We start from the raw sequence: 22,213 nt of genomic DNA on the forward strand, positions 1-22,213 counted from the left end.
AGCAAATTTAAGCTTTCCCAGTTCACAAGTACTGCCTTTATTTTCTGTTATTTATCTGTCTCTGGGTTTTGCGGTTTATGTACCTCCAGGTATAACGCATCCATCATACATGAATTATTTTCTTAAACAGTGCTTTGGGGAAACTTACAGGTGACCTAGAGGGTGAGGTCTATCATAGAATCCTCCAGCTTTCAGAATCCTTGTATTTAACCACTGTTTGAGCCTTCTATGAGATTTTTCAGAGTTTAAGCCATGAGATTTTTCAGAGTTTTAGCCCTGCTTTTTCTGAAGCCACTTGTTAGTCTTGTCCTATTAGATAAGACAATATCTTATCCTTCTTATTACCTGGAATGAACTGATCTGGGATCTTGATTGCTCTGTGCATCTTCCTTATACTGATTTTTCTCTTTCTAATTTTCTCTGGGGCCCCCAACATAAGAAAGTCATGGACCTGCTTGAGCGGGTCCAGAGGGGGGCCACAAAGATGATCAGAGGGCTGGAGCACCTTCCCTATGAGGACAAGCTGAGAGAGTTGGGTTTGTTCAGCCCAAAGGAGAGAGGGCTCCGAGGAGACCTTATAGCAGCCTTCCAGTACCTAAAGGGGCCTACAAGAAAGATGGAGAGGGACTTTTTACAAGGGCATGTAGTGATGGGACAAGGGGTACTGGCTTTAAACTGAAAGAGGGGAGATTTAGATTAGACATACGGAAGAAATTCTTCATTGTGAGCGTGGTAAGGCACTGGAACAGGTTGCCCAGAGAGGTTGTGGGTGCCCCATCCCTGGAAGTGTTCAAGGCCAGGTTGGATGGGGCTTTGAGCAACCTGGTCTAGTGGAAGGTGTCCCTGTCCATGGCAGCGGGGTTAGAACTAGATGATCTTTAAGGTCCCTTCCAACCCAAACCATTCTATGATTCTATGATTCTATGCTTCTAATTTAATGTCTCGTGTAATGTAAAGCTCTGAATACCAATGGCATCTCATTAATAGATTTTTTTTCCTCTCCTGTACCTTGTTTTGAGCTGAGATCTAGTAACTAACTCTAATGAATGAATTGGCAGTGCAGAGTATTGCTCGCCAGATTAAGCTGACAATGTATCTGTATTTTTTTTAGAAGTAAATCAGTTGTATGGTCACTAATGACATTTGTGACTAAAAAAGTTAGGGCTGGAGTGATGAGGTAAAGCACACACTTCCTAGTGTCATGTTGTTTTTCAGTGCTCAAATTTACCATTAGGGGTACCAGCCCATTATTTCTTTCAGGTACAGCATTATGCAGTTGAATAAGTGTATTAAGGGAGTACTAATTTAATAAAAATTATTTATTAGCAACATCCAAAAAGAAGTTATTGAATGGATGGGTGTCTGCTCTGCATGGTGGGGAAAGAATCCTGTCCCCGAATGAGAATGACCTTAATTTATTAAGATCCAAAATACCTCACTCTGCCATATCCCTTTGAGTTCAATTCAGTGGTTTCTCTCTTTGTTTAGTTTGCAGCCATATTACCTCATCCCAAACTGGCAAGGTTGGGCCACCTGGGAGCTCATGGGCGCTCCAGGAAGCGTTGGTGATTCAGTGTGGTAGGTGGCACGCTGCCCTCTGAGTCACCGTGGAGAAGTCCTTCACCACCGCACGATGGGCAGCGTCCGCTGCAGGAGACATCTGTTAGATGGGGTATAAAACCGATCCTTGGAAACTTCAGGCTGTTTGCTCACTGGAGACAAAACGATGTTCTACCTAAGGAATATTTTTATGACTATTTCAGCATTTCTCTTGAACTGCTGAAATATACACCAGCATGCTCTTCAGTAGCTTCCCTGTTCTTGTGAAGGCTGAAAAGATTCACAAATGCATAACACTTCTGTGGATGAATTTACTTGCAAAGCATTTGAGGGTTTAGCACTGTTCCAGTAAGTATCATTTAAGTTGTGAGGATATACAGGGTAAAAAGGTTTGTCTTCCTCTATAAGGAAAAGTAACTGAGCTAGGTTTAACTAATATACTAATAAAATCCAGCCTAAATTCCTCTCTTTTAATCAAGACAATACTCAAGGGCTTAGATTTTAAAATGTGGCTGCTAACTGGGCTGCTGTGAACAAATGTCATTAATAGGTAACAGGGCTCCTTTTTGTGTGTATTCAGAGAGTGTGCCAAAAATATGAATGCCCATAGCATATCTCAAAGTGACTTTCACAGCTTACTCCCCAGTTAGCTTTTGCAAATGCTGTGATTTTGGGGAAGCATTTTTTGCTGGCTTTGTTTGCAAAGCTTTTGGTTTCTTGACACGCTCTGCCAAGGGGAGAAAGGCATCTCTGGTCTGGCCCCGGCCCCGCCAGCCTCCTGCTGGACCGCTCTGTCCTCCGTCCCCCATGGGCTGGCGGGCACAGAGCATGCTGGTGGCAGGGAAGAAGCAGGCAGGGGGTCACAGGCAGCCCAGAGGAGAGGCAGCCCCTACAGCCACCTAAATCCTTCCCTTCTCCGGGGAGTGCTGCTGGCAGGAGCTGGCGAGATGAGAAGGACAGGGGAGGGCAGCCGGGGGAATGGCTGAAGTTGTTTGGCCTCCCTGGCTCGGCTCCCATCTCCATCGCCAACTCTGTACGTGAGCTTGGAAAAGCTTCTGCGCGGTGGTAGGCACAGCGACGCGGAGGGGCCGGCTACAGGGGCAGCCTCTGTAGGAGGGACCAGTACTTTTTGCATGAGTCAACAGAGAAAAGGAGGAAGGTCCTATCCCCTATGTAACGTGTGCATTTTTCAGGATGTTTCTGAAGTGCATGCATCCAAAATGTGGCATATTAGAGCTCAAAAGCTAGAATAAAGACAAAAAATTAGACATGTGAAATAAAATCAAACTTAATGCATGGCAAAGGGGTTTGTGGGTTTTATTTAAGTTTTTGAAGGGCCATCAGTTCTGCTGTGCAAATACAATGAGCCGAGACATACAAAATACCTAAACCGGCAGAATCTGTGCGATCATATATTTGAGAAAACTTCTTCTCTCTTTTATCTGAACTTTGTTTACATGAGCCTGATAACCCCAGTGGAAATAGTCCTCTGGACATCAGTCCGAAGTGAATGACAGTCGGTCCTGATGCCTCCGTGCCACTGATAGATATGAGCACGGCTTCTGAGCTGTAGTCTGGCCGTCGTATTGTGGATAATACACCTTTAACCCTACCTCCGCAGAAGGGGTTTGCATTATTAATTATTACTTGTCTCTATCCAGTTCAAGTTCATGGTGATAAATCTAGCTTATAAGGCACTTACAAAGATGGGTGTGGTGTGCTGATAGCATTCATGATTAAGTGCTTTCCTGTGTCAAATATAGCCCGTAATATACTACAAACAGGCAGTCGATTTTTATACAAACTGATCTGGCTGCTATCAGACTCTGACATTTTATACTAATACTTAAAATAAATCTAGAAACAGGAAAGAAAGTACAGAATTATTGTTTTAAGCTAACTGTGAGGGCTTATCTTCAAAGTGGCAGAGTTTCTATTGTATTTAAAGAAACTGTTCAGTATACTGGCGTAAAGGTTAGAAGTACGCATGAAGCTGGAGTTAAGTTCCAGCCTCAGTTTTCACTTTTGATATAGAGCCTCTAAGATGCTTTTTGTTCTAACATGAAGACTTAGAAATACTTTTGCTTTATTTTATTTTTTTCCAAGCTTGCCAACTTTGTGTTAGAACCTACTCCTATTGAAATCGCTGGGAGTTTTGCCATGCGTTGCAAAAGGACAACACTGGAGTCTACTTAGGCAAGAGCTAGGGACATGTGAGCTAATTTTAGCAGTCTTTTCTTTCCATGTCTTATCGTGTGTAATGTTTGCATGTCTTTTTGAGTTCCCAGTTTTAAAGGCCAAGAAAATGCTAAGAATTGGGTCCCCTTGAAAATGAAGAAGTCAATTTTCTGTCTAAAAGTGCTCACCTTAACATATTTCAGAGAGCAGGCACTTGACTATAAGAAAATAGGGTAAGGACTAGTGAGGAACTGAACCCCAAATCAAGCTGAAAACAAAACTGATTGAGCAGAAAAGATTTCAGTGAAGTTCATAAAATGGTCATCTGCCGAACAGAGGACACATTTCATAATCACGTTTGAGATTTTGACCAGCTTGAGACTAATTCCACTGCCAGGCAAGGCTGTTTCCATGAGCCTACCTGAGACTCAGCTTGTCAGCAACCTGTGCGATGCATGCCCACATCCACACTGGGTGTAGGCTTGGATTCAGCTGTGGTGTGCTGAGGGGAAAGGCTGATCACACTTGCACTGTGATGTGATCTGAGCTTCCTTTCCCACAGCCTGGACAGATCAGGTGCGATATTACAGCCCCCGGAAGATATCTTGAGTCTGGCTCATCATAAGCACAATATGGGTGTTCGGAGTTCGAGCTCCACCTGGGCAAAAAGGCAATGGAACAGACTGAATGAGGACCAGGATGATGGATTTTCCCATCTTGAGCCTGTTCTCAGGCCTGCTGATAATTTCGTAGTGTAGATGTTTCTCTTGTCTTTTTTCCTACAAGTAAAACTGACTAACTGTGGCATGCCAGTGTCAAATTCTGAATATACGGAAATGCAAGACTTTAACACAAAATGACGTTTCTGTGGTGGAGAAAGAAAAACGAAGAGCTTCTTTGAAAGGTGAAAATTTGGGGACTTGAAACAATGGAGTGACAGACTGTTCATGAAATATGCACGATCCTAAAAAGTCTATTGAACTTATGAGTCATAGCCTTTTCTTTTTACAGTTGCCATAGGTTGTTACTCTTCTCATAGGCCCCAAATCTATGAAACACGAGCAGGAGCAACTCAAACCCAAGTGAAGCCACATTACTAGAACTACTTGTATGTGCAAAGCTGCTCATTGGTTTACGTGTCTTTACTTACAGCAAGAAAATCCAAACACCAATACTTTTTGCTAAGAAAAGACAGCTTCATTAGTCTGTTGGGTTGGTATTATTAGGAGAAAAAGTTTTTTGCCTCCAACTGACTAGTCTGAAAATTAAACTAAATTCTTTTTTTTTTTTTTTTTTTAGTTAGTGTAAAATGTTTTGATTCAATACAGGTAAGGGGGGGTTGTGTGTGTTGGGTGAGTGGCTGATGGTGGAGTAAAGCTTTTCTAAGGAATGTATCAGAACTTTTTTTTATTAGTAATTAGAGTATACATTCCACCAGTTTAATTAACCAACATGAAAAATGTTGTCACTCGAGCCTTTTACTTTCTGAAGTCATCTGAATAATTAAATGTGTGGCTCTATTTATCTTAAGTAGAATAATTTTTAGCTAAAAGAAAGAGAGGAAAATATTTCTAGTGCAAGTCCACTTGTTTCTTCTTGCTAACTGCTGTTTTAATTAGAGGTTAGAAACAGGAATTTGTATGTAATTGGTACAATTTACTTGAGCAACACTTCTGTCATCAAAGGTACAAATTATTTCCCAAGAAATGAAAATTGTGTTTAAAAAAATTAAAATTATTGCAAAAATCACACTCCTGTTCTTGGAGTGTGGAAGTTTGGTGAGTCCTTTCAACAGGCTGGGTTTAATGCACTGTGATGGCTAGGGGTGAGGCAAAATTGAAGGAAAAAATGCCCGACTGACAGCACTCCACCCAGATAAGGCCACTGCTTAGAGAAACTTGGGAATGGCTCAATGCAAGTGCTGTGCCAGGAACACATGCTCTGCTGCATCCAGGAGTGATTTTCAATCATCCAGCCCTTAAGAGGTCAGCGGTAGCAACAGCCTGCAGGCTTGTTCTCTCCTCTCAACACAGGAAGGACTCATGCCACTCCTGACTCTGATTTAGGTCCTTTTCCTTGTAACCTCTACCTTATTTATAGAATCACAGAGTAATTTAGATTGGAAAGGACCCCTGGAGGTCATCTAGTCCAACTCTCAGGCAGGGCTAACTTAAGTCAGATGAGGTTATTCATTGCCTTGTCTAGTCAAGTTTTGAAAGTATATGAGGGTGCAGATTCCCCAACCTCTCTGGCTGGGTTTAACCACTCTTACCTGATTTTTTTTTTCTTCTTATACTTGCTGACAATTTCCCTGGATGCAGCGTGTGGCCATTGCCTCTTGCCCTTCGGCTGCACACCTCTGAGAGAAGTCTGACTCCACCTTGCCTGTAGGACCCCTTTAAGCAGTTAGAAGATCACAATCAGATCCCCCTCCACCCTCAGCCTTTTCTTCTCCAGGCTGGGCAAACCCGGTTTCCTCAGCCCTCCTTGAATCCCCTACAGTCCTGGTGGCCCTCCACTGGACTTGATCTAACATGTTAGTGCCTTTTACTGGGAAACCCAAAAGTGGACATGGCAGAGTACTCCAAATGTGGCCTCGCAAGTGCGAATTGGAAGGGAACAGCCACTTCCCAAAAGCTGCTGGCTGCTCTCTTGCTAATGCAGCCTGGCATGTGCTTAGCTTTCGTTGCCTCAAGGGCGCACTGCTGACCCATGTTCAAGAACTTCTCTACCTCAGGTCCTGCTCTGCAGAGCTGCTCCTTCCCCAGTTGGTCTCCAGCTTGCCTTGTTGCAGGGGCTTCTTCTGTCCCATGTGAAGGACCTTACATTTGTTCTGTTGAACTTCATGAAGTTTCTGTCAGCCAGAAAGGATGTACAATGTATGCAGCATCAGCAAATCCATCATCCCTTCCTCCAGAGGAAGGTCTTTTCTATGCGTCTGTCTTTGAGTTTTAGCTTTCTGCCTTTTGCCAGAAGCCCATGGATGAGAAACTAGCCTGCATCCCACAGCTTTGGCTTTCTAACAGCTCTGCACTACAGAACCTCTGCGTTTTATAATCAACCTGCATATGAGTGGTTAGTCTCAGATAGGATTTACCTGGTGCTTCACAGATGAGGCTAGGTAGGTCTAACTCCTTTAGAAGAGCACACTACCCTGTGTTAGGCCAAAAAGCAGCAGAGAGGATTGCAAATGATTGTTCCACTGGCCAACATGAAGAAAATACCAATGAACAGAAAGGCCACAACACTAATTAAGTTATTTTCAGGCCTCTGGACAAAATATTCAATAATTAGGGGAAATTTACAGAAGAAATACCAGAAAAAATACAAGGAATGTTATACAAGAAATTGGCATAGGAGAAATTGTCACCATAAGGGATCAGTTAGTCCAGCCTGACCTTTCTGGTATTATCCCATGGAAATGTGTCATAAACAGGACCCTATTTCAGCTCTTGAAAGTGATAATAACAGCTCTTTCTCCTGCTGTTGGAAAACAAGAGAAATTTCTGGACATATGTGCGTGAGAAATTAGGAAAGATTCATTATGTGGAAGTATTTTCTTTTTGTCACTGGTGGCAGAAAAAAACCCCAGAGGACTGAATTTTGTACTGAATGCCATGTATCCTTTTCTGTTGATAGTATTCAGGAGAATGCTAATGGAATCTATTGAGAAGGCAGGACTTTGAGGAAAACCAGGACATTTACACACCTGATGGAAGTTCTTCCAGGCTTCTCCCTGGAGAATAGATAGTGGCTGGCCACAGGTTGTGTATCAAATAGCTGAATATACAGACCATAGTCTCTGAAAAACTTAGTTTAGGTCCTAAACTTTTAAGGAAATCTTGTATAATTTATGGAAAACTCTTAGCTTTTCACTTGAAATGCTGAAATGTGCCTTGCTGTCTGTTCACATGTGACATGTATATTTGCTATGCAGTACTCTCAAAAATGTGTGGAAAAGTATGAGATTTCTTTACAAGACTTTTTAAAAGGCTAGATCATCAGCTGTTGTGTCAGCTATATATGATTACTATCCCAATTAGAAAAGGACTGATATACATATTAAAATCTATGAGAGTTTTGCTGTTGAATTCAGCTGGGACAGATTCAGTGTCTAAATCATAACTAAACTTCTGCAAGGTCAAGTAAGAAAGGTGAGCAGAGACGAAATGGTTCCCTCCATCATAATTATATCAGTGATTGTGTGCTCGTCCTGCAATATGGGAATACCTTAGAGCAGGAGGTGAACATGGGAAGTGCGCCAAATCCTGATGTCTTTTGTTCATGGCACGGTGAGGAGGAAATTAGGGAAACCCTCAGAGTCTGACTCATGTCAGACCACCAGTGGCATCGAGTTTGTAGTGAAGCAAAAAATGTAGCTGCTGATGGCAGTAAAGAGAAATCACGGCCAAAGGCACTGATGGGGCTTGCTTCAAGGATCAGACTTGGAGGTGACAGACTAATCTAATTTCTGTGATTTGACAAAAACAACACATCTGGATTAAGAAAAAAAAAAAGAAACTTATGTGCAGGGGAAAAAAAGATAGCTCAAAGTGTCTGAAGGGCCTTTGCCAGACATCCTCAGCAGTGCAGTTCTCACTGTTCTGGATCACTTCTTTACTGTTTATCTTGAGTACAGCCCTTTGTAATTAAGTTAATACTGATTTAATCATGACAATCATAGCTGGTAGATATCCAAGGCAATGATAACAAAAATTAAGCAGTGTACAGATTGCATCTATGACAAGAGATTGAAGAATGAAAGAATACTGTAGGGGCAGGTCATACTGCATTTCTTCTATTGTAACTGCTGTTAAAACCAAAACCAAACAAATCAGAAAGCTAGGGCTGCTGCTTCTGCAAGTATTTAATCATGATTTGTGAAATAAACTTGGACTAATTTGTTAACACAATCCCATGTAGTGGTGAGGATTTGACAGCCACATTATTACATTGCAACTTGGCTTAAAGGTGGTGGGAGACACACTCATTGTGGTTTAGGTCATTTGTGTTCATTAGCAAGCACAAAGTCATCAAAGCCATGTTTGCCTTCTGCTAAGCAAAGCCGTAGCTCTCACCTGGCCTCAGCATCATTCAGATATGCAGCAAGGTCATCCCATCTGATGCCTCACCTCCTAGAGAGAGTGAGTTTGGATCATCAGGCATTAGGCACAGCTCCACTATTTCTTCAGGTTTTTTAATTACCTGGCTAGCTGTCTGCCCAACAGTAGCAGTGGATTGGAGGAGTCCTGGGGGCAGGTGGTGGAGCCACTACCTGCAGTGCCAGTACAATGCTTCATCAGGCTTAGGTCTCCATCCTTAGACTAGAGCTTGCTTAGATAAAGTAGCCAACACTAGCAGAGGAAAACCCTTTAGCATGATTCATGTGTTACCTGAAACAATGTCACAGCACCATTTCAGATTAGAAAATGTAATTACCCTGATCAGTTGTTTACAAAGAAATTGTTTGAAGCTTTCCAAAGACATTGTTTGCAGTCAGGGCAGTATCACTTCCATTGTGTGTTTTGTGTACTGGCCTGATAGATAATGATGGGAGCTCCCAGAAAATGACCCTCCCTCAGAGCATCAAAGTTTTAAAAGTGTTTGTTACCCAGCTGTAGAATCTCATGCAAGATGTGAAATGTAACAGCCTTTAAATCCATGACTATTAAGTTCATTATGTTTTAATTTGAAAATTGGACACTCAGCTTTTCAAGGATTTATGGCCTTATCCTGCACACACTGAAGTCAATGGCACTTTTGTCCTTGGCTTTATTTGGAACAGGATTAAGTTCTTGTGATGTAATGTTTGATCTCCAAGCAATGAATTCAAGAAATAACTAGATCTGAGTGGTTATCAAGATTATTTAGAGCTAATCAGATAAAAACCCTACAATTTTGAAGGAAAGGAGAGTGCCAGAAATTCAGGGCTACTGAATGCCATGGGAAGACTTAGCAGAGAGCATTTCTGTGTTGACAAAATTTAAATCACAGTCAGAACCGTTCTAAGCTAGCCCAAGCTGGAAAAACCCTGGCTGACTTGCAGAGCTGAGCAGCTCTGAAGGACTGCTATTTCATTTTAAATTGCAGTTCCAAACAGATGCCGAGCTTAAATGTTACATCAGCCTGGGGTCAGTTTAAGAGACAGATTTCTCACCGGTTATAATCTGGAAGTAAAACCTGGCTGGAGACTTTTGAGTACTGGAGATTGCTATGTTTGAACACAGACAGGTCCAGACTTTTTTTCTTTTTTTCCTTCTTCCCACTAATGTAAGGCTGCTGGGAATGGAGAAAGGGGGAACTAGCAGTAGCTCTACTATATTGATTTTCTGGAATGGGAAATTTTCCTAGAAGGGAGGAGCTTTGTAAATTAATTAGCTTAACATAGTGACAAGATCATTAGAATATGCAGGTGAAGAAAACATCCTTAACCTTAATTGTGCTTTAACACAGCTGATTTCACAGCGGATGTGACCACATTCTACACTGACTTCTAGTGCTTTACAGACGCTCCTTTCGAACTTTATTGTATCCTTATGTAGACAGACCCTGGCTCCCGTTAGTCCTAAAGATGCTTGAAAATGGCAAGTCTAGCACATGCAGGAATTTGTGATACTTAATTCACTAGTTTTCAGCTGTTATAGAGGAGCTTCAGGCATGTGTAAAATGTACAGATTTTGATTAAAGGGATGCCTTTATTACAGAGGATATGCTGAATGCAGTGTACACTGCTCAGAAACCCAGCTGACCTCGGTTAGGTCAAACTGCCAGCAAGTTGATTTGCTATCCAGTGACAAAACTGGATTGTAATGCTTCCTCTTGTTATGGTGCTAGTGGCTAATTGCATGCCCTGCGTTGGTGGGATGCTGGCACAAAGCTGCAGTAGAGATTCACATTTGCAAAATCTGGGATACAAATCTGAAAATAACTAGCCTGGGAGACAAGCCCAGAGAAATTTTTCTGTCAAACTTGCTGTTTGGCATTTATTAACTATTACTTTTCAATGGTGGGGGGAGGGGCATTTATAGTAATCTTTCACCTTTCTTTGCCAGCAAAAGGAGCAGTGGTTTTCGTTTTCTCTGAAACGCACCAGATTCCCTGTACCTGTGCAGAGGTTTAGAGAGCTGCCAGACCCATGAAAGCATTCCCCTGACATCTCGAAGCCGTGGTTTCAAAGATCTCCTCCCCCTTCACCACCGCCCCCCTTCACTCTGCCTTTCTCCTCCTCCAACCTGCCCCCAAGGGGTCCACTGCTGGAGGCTGTGCCAGAAGGAAAATGCAGATCCTTATTTTAATTAACCTTAATGGCTGGGAAAGCTGTTGACACCCCCCCACTACCACCTGTGTCAGAGATCTGCCCCACGAGCATATCTCATGTTGGAATTGTTGCAAATTAAACGTTTGCTGCAATTCATTGCACCATTCTCACAAATCCAGAGCCAGGTCTCACCTTCTCCGCAGTAGAGGTGTGGAGATCTCTCAGCTGGCACTTCTGCACCACGATGCTGCTCTGATGTTGATTCTGTCATCAGTTCTCCACTCATTTTTGGTAATCAGATTACAGCGTTTTCACATACTTTAGTTGTCAGTAAGGAAGCGGTACTTGTCTCCCTGTGCTCGTGACAGCATTGCATAAAGCCACTTCCTACGTACAGTATAATGAACCGGAATCTCTCCTCCTACAGAAGGCCATATCCTCCCTCCAGTTGCAAGCACAAAGCCTGAACATGTAAATGCATGTTAATCCATGGCCTTACACAGCGCTATTTCTCCTGGTCTCCGTCTGAAGTAGCCATCCAAGTGGAATAATTAGTGAAATCCAGATTTCTTTTTTCACATGTGCAGTAGCTTTCCAATATCCCAAAAAGGAGATTTCTTTGGAATGGGACAGAACAAAATTCTTGAAGAATTGAACCCATTGTTTTGAGCTATTTCTCCTACTCACAGAATAGCATAGATACAGCCAATAGATGCACATACAGGTACGAGTGTAGCAAGAATATCCAAGTGTTTGCAGCACTGGAAGACACTGAAAATGTGAAGGGGTCTGAAAAACTGGTATTTAATGCACTGATCTTTGAAGCCTTCACAATGAGGCATTGTTAGATATAGGATCTGCTAAACAATGAGTCCTTGATAGGACATAATACCTATTCAGAAGCTCAGCTTTGCACACTTGCTCTTAAAACATCCTTAGCTCAACTTAAATTTACCTTTGTTGCACACAATGCACATGTGACAGACGGTTGCATTCATTCATCTACTTTATTTAGATCTCTGACAGGCTTACCTACTGTCTGCTGTAAAGCTGAGATTGTTATGGGCTCTTGAATCAACGCTATTGATAGCTAGTACCTTTTGAAATTGTCACTGTCAGATGCTTCAAGTGACACTGAAATAACGTTGAGGTAAAGTTGAAACCTGGGCCTCTGTGAGCATAACCTGGTTTTGCTTAGTTGCCTTTTGCGCATACTTTATATTCCCAGCTTGGGCAGTTTCTCCTTTTGAATAAGAAACGCAATTTACAGCACATACTGTACCTTGTCTACCAGCCATTAAAGATCCGAAAGTACTGTTTGTTGTTAGCAGTCAGTTGAGCATCTCCTATTACTGCAGGCTGACAGCCAAGCTGGCAGGTCTGGAAACGGTATGAGAATCCAGGACGCAGTATCCTGACTGTACATAATGTACTCTGCCAGTCAAGCAGAGGTTTTCCACAGCAAGCGCCGGCGGTTGGCATTCTTCTAGCACGACAGCAAAGGACAGTGACAAAAAATGGCAAAGGTTTTCACCAGAAACATTTTGTTCCACTTTGGTTCCTTAACCTGGAATTGCCTTGTAAACAAAGTTGCTTTTATAAGCTTGCCCACTCTTTCAAATTTTGCCAGTGCCTCATACAAACACCTGAACCATTTAAAAATATGTAACTTTCTGAAATCTCATACACTGAAAAATGGAAACTTCAGGGCTCCAAAACCTATAGTAATGTGTTTGTACTTTTGTTCAGCTGATTTTAGAAGATTTGTTAACTATTTCCAAATCTAAAGAAAATTTGAAAATAATGGTGGTTTTTATATAAAATGTGTGTTTAAATTATAGCTGTTTATGGTAGTTTCTGGAGACTCTCAGCTGGAAAAATATTTCCAACTGGAAGAAGTCTTGAGATGCTGCAGTTCCAAAGAGCAAATCCATAGTGTGGCCAGACAGTCCTTTGTAATATTTAAGGGTTTAATTAGAGGTAAACACTACTAAGCTCATCTGATACAAATTCTTCCCAGGAGCAAAGAGATTCGTGATTCAGATTTCTGTCTGCCACAGTGAAGTGCAATGCTACTGAGGGAAAGAGTGAGAAGAAGAAAGGAAGGACTGCTAAGTGAAAAAGTTCATACTTGTCCTTTGGACAAGCCTGTTCTTGCTACCGTAAGAAGACAGTTTGCACAGTACTTGAAGCAGGAATGCCAGGCTAACCTTTCAAGGAGGAGAACTTATGCAGTAGGAGAAGTAGTTGCTGGTGTGATTGGCCAAGGGACCATCAGAATGATCTAAAAAGCCCTTCAGCGTGACCTTGATTTTGATCAAGTGCAAGGGTGAGAAGGAAGTAATGCATTTGCCTATGATGTGCCTCATTTAAGAGTTAACAGAATAGATGGAAATGAAAAGTAGAAGATCTAGAATCTCCTGGAAGCAAATTTGTTACCTTTAAGCGATAAGGAAACGAAAATGAGAATCTTAGCTCTAAATGTGAGCAGAGGAGATTTCACTCACGGCTCTTGGGAGCCTGTTCATTGCTCATATTCACTGCTAATTTAGGTGCTGTGGTCGAGAGACAGACTGGCCCAAGTTTTACAGCTATTTCTAGTCCTTTGATAACTCCCACTTATCCCTCCCCTCCTACAGTGCTTTAAAATGACATTGCGTATTTACGTTTTTGATAGTGAAAAATATAAGCCTGCCTTTTAAATGGCCATCCCTTTCTGTTACCAGGCAGCCTGATTATCTGTGATTGAAGAGGGCAAAAGTCGTTGGCATGTAAATAAGGTGCTTGGGGAGGTGGCAGACGCAGGCGCTGTGGATTGGCATGCACAGCCACCAAGGTGGGGAGCCAGCCCCGGACACTGTGACTCATCAGCTTTGCTTGGAAGGCTCAAAGTCCCACTAAAAAGGGCTTGTTTCTCTTTGGTCTCTGGCCACCTCTTTTTCCAAGTCTAGGAGATTATTCTTGAAAATTAGGATAGCTTTCCTGTTAAATACTCATGTATCTTAAACGTCATTCTTACCAATTTATAGGAAGACTATAATTTCATCTGGCTAAGGATGAGACTAAATGCTGATATCTGTTTATTTTTAAAGAAGCTAGCTGCATTAGAATTTGCCTTTTGATTGCTTTGTTTACACAGTGTTTTCAGACCTGGTTGCCTAAAGGGTGAGGGGCAGAGTCACCAAGGCTTTGAGCATAAATCTCAGCTACCCTCTGTGCTGGGCTTTACCAGCTCTGTGGCACCTTCTAACAGGGATGCCTTTATTGTCACCACACCCATCTTTGCCTTCCAGTCTCCTGGTACAAACTGGAAAAGAGGGGCCCAGACCTCACTATGCCCAGGTTTTACAATGCTTTCAGCCTGCACTGGATATTAAAGGCCAGTGTTTGCTCCCCAGCTCCCCCGGGTCACTGGGCCCCTTGCTTATGCCAAAAATCTTACAAGGAGTCACCCTTCCCACAGCAGCATGACCCATGAGGATGCGGATTGGCATCCTGACTGTGTTATCCTGCCTGGCCAGTCTGAGCATGCCCTGGGTGAATTGCTGGTCCTATGGGGCTGGGGCAGGTGCTGCCCTGTGATTTCCTGACCCCCAGAAAAGGAGAGGTGGGCAAAGGGAAGAGAGAGGTGAAGGGGGGAGCAAACCAGCTGCTGCCAAACCCATGTAGTGAGCATCCTCTGGCCTAACTCACCTGGTGCTCCACCATGCACACTGCATCAACATTGTGTGATAGGAATGCTGCAGAGCTGGTGGAGTGGAGAGGAGAGCACTGGTGGGCCAGAGGGGAGGGGAAGAGAAACAGGAAAATAAAAGTGAAAGTGAGGGGAGCAGCAAAATCAAGGTGGAAAAGTTCAGTTTTTCTGTTGCAGTCCGTTATCTGATCCAGCCCTCCTCATAAGAAACCATATCCCACTTTGAGAACTGCTTCTGCATTGGGCAATGGCTTAAAGAGCAAGACTGGCACCATGAGGATAAGGGCCAGAGTAGGCCGAGGCAACTGGCTTATTGTTAGTGCTGTCAGTCACTGTCATATGGGAAAGGCCAGCATTTTGTCTGGGGAAAGTGTTTTCTTTCAGGGTGGGGGGCAAAAAAGAGCTGGCTTTATTGCTGGATCTTGCAAAGCCTGCAGAGCTAGGGATAGGGTTAGAGAGCAGTGTGAATTACTCCACAGTTAGAAATCTCTATAGTGCAGTTAAAACTAAAGTATTGGAGTGCAGAGTAGAGCCCAGGATGCTACAGCTAAGGTAATAAGCCTAGTGCTAGTTTTTTTGCTGGATCCTATAAAAGCTGCAAGGTTTCTAATGACAAGTTCAGACAGTAGCTTTTGGAAATGTATGTGGGTCACTAGACAAAACTGCTGCCTCCAGCCCTAACAGTAAATATATTCTGGGTAGTTTTATGATTGTATATAACTACTTTGTCATAGTCATAAACCAGAAACTTAATCCAGCTTTAGCTTTAGTTACTGCTTTGAAGTGATCATAGTCCTCAATCTGTCTCTGTAGGATTCTGCAACCTCCTTAGCTTTTTAGTTCCTACTGTCCTAAATTCAGTGTCCATCTCCAATGTTAAGCTTAACTTAGGCTTGTGACATGATGGACAGACTCCCCATTAACAAACTTTAAGCCCTTTGCTACTGCTTCCAGCCTTTGCTGGGTTTCACACGCCGCCTTCTGCTCCAGCTGGTTCTAGCCCCACTTTTATAGCCCATTAAGCCCAATCCTGTCACTGCTGGTAGTTTCAACACCAGTCTGCATCTTATGCACTTCAGGCATCTGTCTTGGTGCCTGGTCTCATCATAGACCTCCAGATATTGTAAAATTCAGTGGTAAAGCAATCTTTTCATCTCTCATTTTGCCCAACTGGAACATAAGCCCAACTCTAACTGGAGGCTAAGATACAGCACGACAAACTCATATTTGTGCCAGAACTCAGCAGAATTCATTCATCCTCTTTGGCTTCGTCTTCATCCTACTACTGTAGCTTTGCACATCCAGTAATGAAATCAGGTCTGTCCTGGACACAAACTCTTAACCCCAAGATGAGACTGTAGCCTGGTTATGGTTATAAGGATGATGGCAGGACTTAGCAGAGCTATATACTTTGAAGTATGCTTTTTGTAACATCGTTTATGCTGGAAGCTACACAGAGTCACTCAGCTATGATTAAGCCTTAGCCCTGAGTATCACGAAGGCAAAAACCATTCACTGCTGGATCCTACAAGCCCTGCAGGGCTAGGATGAAAGTTCAGTCTGACAGGTGAGAATATTTTAAGGCAAAATTTTAAAATATCTTGGGTTCAAGCTAGGGCTGGGTAAGGTTTCTCACAACTAAGTATGGAAGATGTGTGTTTGTGCTGGGTCCCGCTAGAGTCGCATCTCCTCTGGGTACTGACAGAGGAAGATTTCTTGTTGTGGATAGTAGTCCTTGGCTACCATTAAATTATGGTCAAAGTGTCTCTAAAAGAAGAATGAAGAATTGGGGTTGTTACTGGATGCTGTATCATTGCTCTTGTTGGAAGAACTGGGGTGAACAATGAATTGAAGAATTTTGTGATAGCCAAGAGTTATGTGGGCTTTGGGTTGGGTTTGGGCTTAGGTTTAGGATAACTCCAACAGATGTAGCTTTATAGTTAGATAGATAAAGCTCTTAGAGATAAAGTGAAGACCTGAACCATTAATATATTTAAAGAACAAATATGTGCTATTTTTATTTCTGCTGTAGGAAGGACTTCTGGGCTGCAGTGAGGCTATTCTGGGGATTAGGGTAAGGATTCTGGGCAGCCAGAGCTAGATGTATTTCTGAATCATTCAAATCATTGCAAGGATGTGGGCCTTTGCTAGTCATGAGAAAAGTCTTCTGATTAGTGCTGGGGCAGGTACAAGTCACTGGGATAAGGTTCAAGGTTAGTGCATGCCTAAACACAGCTTTATTCTCCCTCCATTTGCCTGTGGACAGCAGCACATGCGCTTCCTGTTTGTGACTTTTCTAAAAATGAGTCCGAACAGGAACAGTTCTGGTCCGAAGGGTCTTCAGGTTTTGGGAAAACTGGGGTCTCTGTTTGAACTATGTAGTTCTGCTCCTGTTCATCTGGAATTTGGAAATGTTAAATGTTGAGTGGGAAAATATCTAGAATGCAGTGCCCTGCTTAAATGCTTGTTTTTCATTTTTCAAGAGTAAGCATTGCAGCAGAGCTGTAGCTGTCTTTCCTGGTGTCTGTTTAAACCATGCTTATTTTGTTAGAAAACAGCTTAATTGCCCAGGGTGAAGAGTTAAAGTTTATTTTTATGCCGCTCTGTTTTTAGCTGCAGATTGACATAACTGACTAGTAGTGGAAGCCCCTTTGTATGAAACATCCCTTATCGTATTTGTCCCTCGAGCATATTGTGTGCCAAATTATCATTCCTAATAGGCTGGTTGACTTTCTGGACAGAGGAAACATCTTGATAAGTTTGCTAAATATGTTATGTCAGAGAAAGTGTATCACGGATCTTTTATCATCCACATAAGGACACACTCGGTTCAGCTCTAAGTGCCAAATTCCCTAAGCTCACCTGTTGAGCAGCATGTTATTCACAGCATCTGATTATCCAACTGTGTACACTTGGCTGCCATTTTTTTCAGAGACACTTACGCAGTGGCGTTTTGCAATGACGTCAATTCTTTTCCTGTCTGACCTAGAAGACTACAGTGACTCAATGTTGGCTAGGCAGCCTTAAAGATTAAATCGAGGACACTAGCTTAATTACTTTAACAGTCCCTTTAAAGGATTTCCCAAGAATGAGAATCATGACAAATTGTAGCTTAGGGGATTTTAGTAATTCCTGAAACTGAAGCTAATGATGCAACCCAAGATATGCTCTGCGTTCCTGTTGATACACTGCGGATTTCTTAAAAGAATAATGAGCATTGTGAAGACTTTTGTGCTACAAGTCCTAAATGCATTTGGAGCCTAATTCTGATGCATGATTTTGTGAGATGAGTCCTATTAGCCCAACTGGAATACCTTACCCAAGTAAGAGTTGTAGAATTTGGCCATAATGGAATATTTGCAAAATATATGAAAAACTTTCTTGTATTTAGTTATATTAACTTGTGAAAAATTAAAAATAATTATCACTGATAAATGTTCAAACCTTTCATCTAAAACTACCTTCAGATTTTATTTTCATATGTGGAACTTTGCCATACAATTTGGAGAAGCTTGTATTTGCAGTTGTTACTAAAGTGAGTGCCCCTGCTTATCCCTTTGCTAATAAGCATAACAAACTAGATTCTGATTTTTGCTACTCCCGCTTAAATGTGAAGTAAAGCCAGTGACTTTCACCCTATTGCTTAAGCAGTATTATAGTGTTTTTTTTAAATACATTTAACTTTGCATTTACTATATCTGAGCAGAAATACTGTGGCTTTTTTAGATTTTTCACACTAACATTCTATACTGGTGTTATATGATCAAGAAATAGAATCAAACCTTTTCCTCAGTTACAGTGATGTATTTCCAAAATAACTTTAGTACAGTTAGTGAATTTACTCTACACTTACACTGGAGCAAATAAGAGAGATTACCGGCAACCTATTTACCATTACGATTGGAAAAGAGAATCCATCACAAACTTGGCATTTGCTAATTCTGCATGGGTTCTCACTATTTACAGCTTGCTCCAGCTTACAACATCAGATCTGCAGGAGGAAGAGAATCTGCTCTTGGAGAGCTGGAGAGAAAGGAGCCTGAGTAAGTCTGAGGAAATATTTGGGACTTCTATGCAATGCTTAAGACTTGCTCATCACCTCAGACAAGCCTTCTCCCTCTGTTGTGTAGCTCTCCTAACACAGCTGAATTTTCCTTCCTGTAGACTGTAGAACTGTTGGGAGAAGAAAGCTAAGGTAATTTCCCTAAAAACACTTTACTGAAGGTAAAGTAGGATTGAGAATAATTAATGGTGATTAAAACATAGTATTACTTGTAAGAATACTGCAGGTAGTAAACCCTCAAATCCAGGCAACTCAGGGTAAGATGCACTGAAAGGAGATCCCATATGTTTGAAGCTGAGGTACCAAAATTCAGATCCACAAGGGAGGAAAAAAAATCTTTAAATTTTTTTTAGATTTCTGTGGTTAGTTTTAAACTAAAACTTTGAAGGTGCTTGGCTTTTTATTTAATGGTAGGTATTATCTGTGCTATTTAAAGCACAGCTTCCTAAGACACATAGCAACAAACTGAAAGCAGGACACTGGGTGGGAATGCCTAGCCGTCAGCTGCATTGCATGGCCATAAAAAGGCAAAGGAAAACCAGTAGTTCAGTATCATCAGTTATATGTGCCTTTTTTTTCCCTCTCTTTTGTTAAATTTACTAATTTGAAAGGATGCAATATTGAATTTATGATAACCAATCAGACACTGAAATGATTTACAATGATTATAAAACCTAGATATGCATGTTTTAGCTCGGTATCAACCTACCTCTCAAAACTATCTGAAGAAGAGATGCCTTTAACAATGTGTCAGCTGACAAAGTAGCCCCCCAAACCTGTAAAGAGAACAGCCTCTCTTCCCTGGGCTGGGGTTCTCTGGCTTGACCAGGTCTTTTAAGAATATGCTCAAAAAAACATAGAGCACTATGAAATACCCAGCCTATTTGCCTTTGATAAAAGCAACAAGAAATGCAAAGAGAATTGTTTGCTCTAGGGGAGAGGCAGACCTGGATGATCTGAAGAGTTTTATAGCCAGCTGTGTGTACGGCGCATCCTGAATTCCACAGTAGCCCCATTTAGCAACGCTGAGGATTGCTTCTTTCTCAGTGCTGAAAGCTTATTCCTGCTGCCTGCAGCTTCTTTCATCCAGAGCAACCACATTCAGCCCCCTCAGTAACGTTTTTAGAATGTATACTGTCAAAACAATGTGGTGATCCCATTAATCCCATTATATCCACGCATCTTGGACTTCTCATTGGTTTTTTAGTTAAATTACTTATTTTGAAAGAAATAAGTATGTGACGATATAAAATAAGTGCTAAGCTCAGGTTTAACCTGCTTGTGTTCAAAGCAGTAGGGGGAAAAAGTTTTCAAAGATCCTGTCCTGAGACTCAAAGGAGTCGCCTTGGACTTCTGTGGGAACAGACGTAGAGGAAAAGAGCACTTTTGAATAGTTTAGTATCTCGGGAGCACACCAAAGTATAAAAACTAGCTTTGAGGAAATTGCTGTCTTGAAACACAGTTATTATTTCTAAGTAACATGAAAGAGTCACAAGGAGATGGCTGAGCGCTAAGTCATGAAGGTAGCATGCACATGTCATCTTGGGGGAAAACAGATTCTGTCTGAAAAGATCTTTGCCTTTCTTTCTGACTTGTCATACAGATGTGAGGTATTAACAAAGAGTAATCAAAAGGGACTTAAATCAGGAATAAACTGATATATGACTCGTCACGAAATATTCCTATCTTCACAGCTATTGTGTTCTTTATCTAATTTCCCTAGCTATCTGATCAGAACTGTTTATTTCACTGTTGAATTATTGCTGAAGTCTGAGAGGGCGCTGCTTTAAACAATGGAGCTGGTCAGCAGTGTTAGCAATTCATTTCCATGATATCTAGCCCTGTGTGGGTTTGCAAAGCCTGGATTTGCCCTTGGAGCTTTCTCTCATACCAGATAGCTTCTGTAGATATGATCAGAGCAGCGCCTGAGTTTCACGATGGCAAGACACATACTGTGGTGGGCTTTTTTGTGATGAGTACACTTGGTATTGCTTTGGGATATGTATTTGCTACTCATGATTGGTGACTGTTAAATTTGAACAGTCTGCTTGGGTCCCAAGAAATAAATGAGAAATTTCCAACACCAGATTGTCTCAAACCAGAGGAATTTCCAACACCAGATTGCCAGATTCCAACACCACTGCCTCAAACACCAGATTTTCTAGGCATTTTACTGAATGGTCGTCTCCTGGTTTAAGCAGCAGGGAGTTGACAGTAGGAAGTTCTTGTCTGAAGAATCCTTTGTTACCGAGTTGGCTTCCCTAACTCCATCTCCAAAACCTGTACTTACTAGATGCGCTAAAGCTGTTACTGCCATGGTCACCATGGAAGGGAGGGACAGACAGAGCTCCCCCTTCTTGACTTTGTATAGATATGACTAAGCAATGTCGCCCTCACCTTGTTTAATTCTTGGACTGTCTAAGGGTTAGGAAATTATTGGGAACATAGCCGTATTTCCCCTTGCAACTTGTTATACCCTGTTATACCTGAATTAGGAAACAGCCATTTTATAACTGGGCCTCCTAATTCATGATAAGGAATACGCTGTAATTACATGCACGATGGCAAGACTACTCAAGCTGCGAGAGACAGCAGAAAGAAACTGTGCCACACAGGGAAGCAGTGACCCAGCCTTCGCTGTGAGCCATCCACCCTGAACCTGCATCCAGCCTGTGCTGAAACTCAGGCCACCGGGGAGGGACTGCCCTTGGCCTGCCAGCTCAGCCTGTGCTAGTGCAACGTGCTCACCTCCGATGGTGAGGTACCTGCATGCAAAGGACACAGAGAGCTATGACCACGCTGAAGCTGCATCTGCTTTTTTTGCCTGGCTGCCCTATTATACGGCATGATGCTGAGGCTATTTTTTTAAAACCTGGCAGGTCTGGACAAAATTTCTAGTAATAACTGGTTGGTGCCCCATTGTTGCCGTTCTGAAAAAATACAGGCACTACCAGTATGTGATTTAAGGCTTTAACCTACTGCAGATGAGGCACCTCGCAGATAGTACCAGGGATATTCCAGGTTGTTCTCAGCGGTGATCAGCCAAGCCAGGAGGTATATATTGTCTGTGGGCAGTTCTCCAGTTTTCTGTGAGTTTGAAACCAGCTGTAACAGAGTAGCAGACCCTCCCAAAGTGCATGTATGTGTGTAGGGGTACATGGTACTGCTCTTTTTATACCTTATTTTACCAAAGGCAAGCCCACTGAGGTTTTCATGAGAGCTTCAAAACACAGATGAACCAAGGCAGTTGCTGAATACGCAGTTGCTGCATAGAGTGAAGCAAGAGTCAGCTGCAACTGACCTCTGGAAACACATTACAGGAAAGCTGTTGGCCCCAGGTTGCATTCCTGGGCCACAGAGCAAGGTCTTAAACTGCTGTCCGCGGTGAAGAGACGTATGACACCAGCAGAAAAGTTGGCTTTTGGGAGCAGCAAATGAGCTCCCGGAGGGAGGCAAGCCC

This window comes from Buteo buteo, chromosome 3, assembly GCF_964188355.1.
Source record: "Buteo buteo chromosome 3, bButBut1.hap1.1, whole genome shotgun sequence".
In the NCBI taxonomy this organism is placed as follows: Eukaryota; Metazoa; Chordata; class Aves; order Accipitriformes; family Accipitridae; genus Buteo; species Buteo buteo.